The sequence below is a fragment of the Sceloporus occidentalis genome, unplaced genomic scaffold (assembly GCF_023333645.1).
Source record: "Sceloporus occidentalis isolate IW3139 unplaced genomic scaffold, rSceOcc1.0.p SCAF_198, whole genome shotgun sequence".
NCBI classification, from domain to species: domain Eukaryota; kingdom Metazoa; phylum Chordata; class Lepidosauria; order Squamata; family Phrynosomatidae; genus Sceloporus; species Sceloporus occidentalis.
The window spans coordinates 201,642-208,118 of record NW_028317178.1 but is presented as its reverse complement, the minus strand read 5'-3'; positions in this window follow the sequence as shown (position 1 = coordinate 208,118).

Here is a 6,477-nt window from a genome sequence, read left to right as displayed (position 1 = left end):
TGACCGATTACTCTCTTAACTCTAGTAAAACCGAGCAAAGGAAGACGACTGTGAATACGCGGGGAGCATCTGATAGGTAAAACCGTGGTAGCATGATCTCGCTAGCACTTGATGTTGCTCACGCTTAATCATAAATATTTGTGGAGTGTCAATAATGAAGAAATTTGAAGTCCTTGATTCAAAGCTTTTTCCCCCGATTTTTATTTCTTTTGTTATATGCTTTTTATTGTTAATATAACGGCTTTTGAGGGAACATTTTGTGAATATATTCTACAATAAAAACAGAAATTAAGCACTGGTATTGTTTTTAAAATATATTTATTTTCTGCACGGCATGTTCTCGGGATCTGTATGATTATTCTTCCCCATTGAGTTAACTCTAACTTATAGTTAAGCTGCTGGTTGGTTGAAGCAGCCTTTTCCGGGATGGGAGGAGGAGAAAGAAAATTGATGATAAAATGCTGGCTCTACCACATCAGGCCATCAATCGTAGCTTCTCCAGAGTAAGATAGTCCCTTACATTTATCCAGGTGAGTACCCACTATGAAGGGGATGCATAGCAGGCAAAGTGGACTCAGGCGACCACATACACATACCGATATACATCTGTACCCTTTGGTAAGGAATCACTTATGCTTCTCTGGCATTTTTTTGTATTTATTTAAAGTGATGCATTGTTTGCCATAAACTGGGTTTCGATGAATATTTTAACGGGTCCTAAAAATTAATATAAAAAAATTTAATAACAATATAAATATATAACTATATTTATAAGTAAGAATATACAAATAATAATAATAATACATTTCTAAACATATACGACATAAAAATATAAAATATAATCATAACAATATAAATATATAACTATATTTATAAATATATAAAAATAAACATAACAATAATACATTTCTAAACATATACAACATAAAAATGTAAAATATAATAATAACAATATAAATATATAACTATATTTACAACTATATAAAAATAAACATAATAATAATAATACATTTATAAACATATACAACATAAAAATGTAGAATATAATAATAACAACATTAATATATAACTAAATTTATAAGTAAGTATATACAAATAATAATAATAATACATTTCTAAACATATACAACATAAAAATGTAAAATATAATAATAACAATATAAATATATAACTATATTTATAAATAAATATATAAAAAGAAACATAATAATAATAATAATACATTTATAAATATATACAACATAAAAATGAAAATTATAACAATATAAATATATAACTTTATAAATAAATATAATAATAATAATAATAATAATATGATGATGATGATAACAATAATATTTATGATGATGATGAAGAATGGACTTGTAAATGTTAATCTTTTGTTGGAATTTTTAATTTCTATGACATTTGCCGCAGGCTTTCTGTATAAAGCTGTCGTGAGGATTTTTTTTTTGCTCTGAGCTATAAATGATCTCAATTAAAAGACCCTTTGAGAATCCTCGACGATGTTTAGGAATCACTCGATGTAATTAACGGCTCTTAACAGTCGCCGGTCCTTTTTGGAAACATGAATTTGATTTTTATGCTGCCGTTCTGCTGATTTCCAAAACAAATCAATCACGATGGATCATGTCGCAGGCACAGTCATTTACAAAAAATTAAAAAAAAAAAACTAGATTGTCCCAAAAACCTTGACTTGTTTTCTACCTCGAAACTGCTGGCCCCCGTCGGCATCAATCAGTCGTTGGTCTTGCCTTAGATTCAGGAGCCATAAGCCTATTCCATGTATGTTTAAATCCCCTCACTGTATTACCCTCTACCATTTCTGCTGGGAGGCCGTTCCTTTCATCTACCACCCTCTCAGTCACAAAAATTGAATTGCTCATCCTAGCATTTTTCCTACTTTGATGTTTATTTCCCCCATGTACCTTGCTCAATTACCTTTTTTGATTTTTACCTGATTTAATTATCATCACGCGTTACTGGGTGGAGGGATCGTGGATGTGACATTACTTATATTTATTCTTCAATTTTAAAATTCATCTGACCTCTATTTTCCAGCTCTGACCTCTGCCAAGGACATATCCGAGACATTTCATGCCAATTTCCCATGATCCCTCAGTGCAGATGGCATTGGAATCCTCCCATCAGCCCAAACAGGAAGTTGTACCCCACTTCCTGTTCTCTCACCACATTGTATTAGTGGACAGCGCCCGAGCCCCTAGCGCTAGAGATTGTTTCTAGCCCCGCAGGTCCCTCTGTAACACTATTATCACAAAAGAAGAGGGGGGGGATTTAAACCGTTAAATGGGGTAGCAAGATGGCGGCTTAGTAATGTCCCGGCTGTGGGAACCTATAGCTCTACCATTTTGGGGAAAGGGACGTGGATTAATTAAGGGCGGAGTTAGTCCCTGATAGGTTAAATGAGCATAGAGATGGGAGGGGAATATGGCGGACAGTAGGAGTTCCTAAACACCGCTGCCATGACCTGGAGACAGATCGCCGTGACCCGGGGAACCCAGAGAACCCCCGGCAAACCAAGAGAGAGTTCCCAGGTATAACAGATCTTGTAAATGTCACGTTTTCTCGGTGATAGAACCTCTCACATTTTATTTATTTAACACGAATGGAAGATGGAATGAAAAAAAAAAGTTAAAGAAGATGAAATAATCTGTCAATTCCTAGAGCAAAATGTGACATGTCTTGATGCTCTCACTCCCCAGTAATACTATTACTTGTTACAAACCGAGCTGACACCTTTTGCTCGAGAACCTTACAAATGATTTTTAACATGTTGCATGAATATTATGGCGAGGATGCTGTACCAGGATCTAATAATCTCAACTGGTATTTATAAAGGCAGAAATAGTCGTTTCATGCCCCAATATCGTGTAACAAAGACCATGAGCATCATATCCATACCTGGGAAATCGAAGAGTTTTGCCAAGTGGTTCCAGGAAATGGCGTTGGCCCACTTCCTGGTTTTTTTTCGGGGTCTAGCTCCATTTTGTGTTCAACCTTGATGATTCATGATGTCTCGCCCCTAGTTCTGGTTTGTGCCTCTGGTACTCATCGTGTAGCATGTGTGTTAAAGGTTGAAGGTGAAGACCCAACTCCCAGGATAAGGATACTAACTAATGGAGTCCACCACCAAGAAAAGCACATCATATGTTTTCACTCATTCTAGCACCATACGTTGTATCTCTGTTCCTCCTGTCATAGCTTCTGCGTTAATAGGTCCCATTAGCAGTCCTTGTTGGGAAAGGGGCATCTCGTTGGAGAAGACCCAACTCCCAGGATAAGGATATTAACTAATGGAGCCCACCACCAAACAAAAACACATTAGAGGTTTTCACTCATTCTACCACCATACTACCATACTTTGTATCTCTTTTCCTCCTGTCATAGCTTCTGCGTTAACAGGTCTCATTAGGAGCCCTCATTGGGAAAGAGAGCTCTTGGTGGGGAAGACCTAACTCCCAGGATAAGGGGACAAACAAATGTTGTTCACCAACAAAGTACATTACATGCAATGTCCTCCAGTCTACCCAAGATGCCTCCATAGTCCTTTCATGCAATCCTACATTGGATTGGATGCTAGATCTGTCTTTTAGCTTAACCACACAAGTTTCCCTAATGTACACCACAAGACGTAAAAATAGGTCTTCTCCTTCTCATGTCCTCCTAGATGTTTGGACCTTCATCATCTTGGACATTTTTCCATAACTTCTCTTAACTTCGAATTTTGATGTCCCTATAAATGAATGATTATTTCTGTAAATCATGAGACTTGATGAAAGTTGACAATATTAAAAGACCTACTAAAATGAATTTGGAGTCACAAGCCTCCTTTGAATGATAGTTTTCCCCAATCAGTCGGTACAACAATTTGGTTTCCCACCACGTGGTGGTCCACAGTATCACTGTGACCCTGTGACTCAGAATGAATTAGACATTTTCCGACAATAGACCTAACATGATGATGAGGGCCATGCTCATAAGAACTTTAGTTTTATGGTGTGCCATTCATCTTATAGTCTACTAAAAAAAGAACGACGCTGGATTTTTAGAGATGGAACGGAGGCGAAGATTTGCATCGATTATACTTTTATGTTTTCTCTTTGAGAAACATGAAAAGCAAACACATTTCTGGCATTCGCAGTAAACAAATTATTAAAACGGAAGTGCTTTTAACAAATTTCGAGCTCGAGGAGGTATTCATTGACGATTATGGGCTGTTAAGAGGACACTTCAGTAATTATGCCTATTCATAAATATAGGAACATTTTGCTGGGTTTCTAGTAATCAAAACGGTTCATAAACAACATTCGATTTGAAAATTAGAGAACAGTTTAAAAAACAACAGGGCTGTTTTTAACCGCAAATGGAAAGGGCCATCTATGAACATACGGGGCAGGCTAGGGTTACAAAGATGCCTCTATGGTCCACACCATGGCCCCCTACACTACAGGTTAGCCAGTTGACTCATGCGAAGCTATGTTGATCAAGGTAGAATGTTAAAAAAACAGCCAATGGTCTTCAATGGATAAGAAGTTGGTTGGCTAAAAGGTTCCTCCATAGACTTTTTTTAGTAAAAGGCAATAAGACCCAACTGTGCGGATATGATGGGCACCGGAATCCCTATGGCAGGATTTCTCATTGGTGGCCACCTACCCAGCCTCAATCCAGCCCATGTAAAGCTCCAGAATGAAAACAGGCCATCCGATGACAGTTTGAGCATGGATTTATGCAACCACCAGAAGGTGATTTTATCCCCATTACCAGCTGTAGGAAAAAAGCCATCGGAGAACCACTGGCCCAAAGCCTCCAAAAGTAAATTCTGCTGATTGCGGCAGCCCAAAAATAAGATCATATAAAAATGGAAACATAGGAGAGTCACAGTATGGGTCGAACAAGATTTGCCCAGGTTATTCTCGCCGAAGAAGTTCTTGTTCTTGACACCTTTTAGTGCACCAACATTTATAGTGTAATACATAAGCTTCCATCAAGAATCTAAAGAAGGGACTTCTCGGGTCTTTAAAGCTCTGTGACTCTCCATCTTACTCTATTAATAGTGGTCCACTGAAAAGCATGGACAGGGCAGTATCCATTTTTTTGACGCCCCAGCATCTGAAAGCTTTCTTATAGAAAGTAAGAAATAGAGAGTCTCTCACGACAAGATAGACAGACCATGACAAACGAGTACATGCAAGAAGTTGTTCTCAACGCTGCCATCTAGTGGCAAGGCTGACTATGCGTCACTCGAGGCAATGCCTAATATAGTCCGTGTTGTTTTAATGAGATCCCATGCGCTCCCTATTGAAAACCAGATTATCCTTTATTGATTATTACCACAACCTACCCTATTCATTATTCAATCTGAAATAATTACAGACCAAATGACCACAAACCACAAATAACAGAACAATAAAGATAGTCCTAGGGGGGTAAAGTCCCCCCCCCCTTCCCCGGTGTCTCCATTTGTGAAAGCCAAATTACAAAAAAAAAAAACACTTCGAGATTTATGTGCATTTAGCCCAACACAAATCTAAAAGCTTTTTTTTTTCCAGTGTACACCGCAGTGTTGTCAAGACTAATTTATAGACATAATGGTCTGAATGGAACTGCCTTATTAATCACTTTTGCTAATTATGGAGATTGCTCGGTGTTAGCGGTTTTTTTTTTTATCCTTAAACCAGTAGGGACAGATTATGCAGTCGTGACACTTTTTTTTCCAGAAAATCTGACTTTTTACAAGCTATTAAAGTTTAACTGATCGCAAGGGGAGAGTGGGAATAGCAGTATATACAGATCGGGCAAATACAACTATATATAGTTTGGTTGCCACCATTAGACCGTTTGGTTGCCACCATTAGTGAGCGGCTACAACAGGATCAATGTGATGGGCTGTTTAAGGGTTAATCTTAATAGACAGATGGGTATTGATGTGTATATGTAACATATAGAATACAGTATTCTATATAGATGCTCAGCCCTACCTGCAGATAGACAATCTATATATATCTATACGTTACAGCTTGTGTTATTGCCAATAACACGTTGGCTTGATATTGCTTTGCGTAGCTCAGACGTTCAATATTATTACGGGTCTGCTTGATTGTGTAGCTTCCAATCGATAGAAACTGGTTTAAAGCCACATGGTTACAATGCAGAATTAATAATACGGGATGAAGGGCTGAATCGACCCTTTAACCAATACGCAATGCGTGAAAGCCTGGCTAGCCAGGAAAGCCAGCCTAGCGATGGCGGAGGATCACGGGAGATCAAGATCGGCAATGGCTAAAAGTTGGTCTGAAGGCCTTTAGGTAGCCTTTGACTTGGTGGGTGGGTGTCATTAGCCCCATTAGCCCCTATCATCTCATACCATGTGCACTTGCATATACCCACACTTCTTCTAAGTCAAAGTACTTCGAGGAACAGTTCACCAAGCTACCCCAACAAATGACGGCTTGTGGC